Raw genomic sequence first — 521 nt, forward strand, 5'->3', positions numbered from 1 at the left:
GCTGGGGCTTGGTGCCTCTAGCGGGGCACAGCACAGAGCTGGTAGGGGGGTGGGGACACCACTAAGCCATAGACGCCGTGGTCGCTGGGTTGGGGTTGTCCAGCAGGCACCGAGAAGCTGAAACGCTACAGGAGGCAGGTGAAGAACAGGAAAAGCTCCATGCGTGCCAGGGGCTCCCCGAGGCATAAGCGGTGGCCTGTGGGGGGCATGGGGCTCAGCAAGCCTGGGGGGCTGGGGTCCCCGCTTCTACCTCCCTCAAGAATGGGCTGGGAGATACTGCCCCACAGGCACCTGCTGAGAAGGGCAGGAAGGCTTCTGGCTTCACGAAGCGGCCCTGGGCATCCAGGAAGTGTTCTGGGTGGAAGCGGAAGGGCTGCTCCCAGACGGCCTCGTCCCTCAGCACTGACGACAGGTTGGCGATGAGCGTGGTCCCCTGCCCAGGACATGCCTGGTGTGGGTGGGGCCTGCACAGGGGACGCCGTGACCCCGGCCCCCACTACACACGTGGGCACACACACGAT

General features: G+C 65.5%; 1 pseudogene; it reads right to left on the reverse strand.

Annotated features, from left to right (window-relative positions):
• Window positions 1-521, reverse strand: part of LOC103197811 — a 12720-nt pseudogene that overhangs the window by 4362 nt on the left and 7837 nt on the right.

Source organism: Orycteropus afer, unplaced genomic scaffold (genome assembly GCF_000298275.1).
Source record: "Orycteropus afer afer isolate SDZICR_OR568_19922 unplaced genomic scaffold, OryAfe1.0 scaffold00083, whole genome shotgun sequence".
NCBI classification, from domain to species: Eukaryota; Metazoa; Chordata; class Mammalia; order Tubulidentata; family Orycteropodidae; genus Orycteropus; species Orycteropus afer.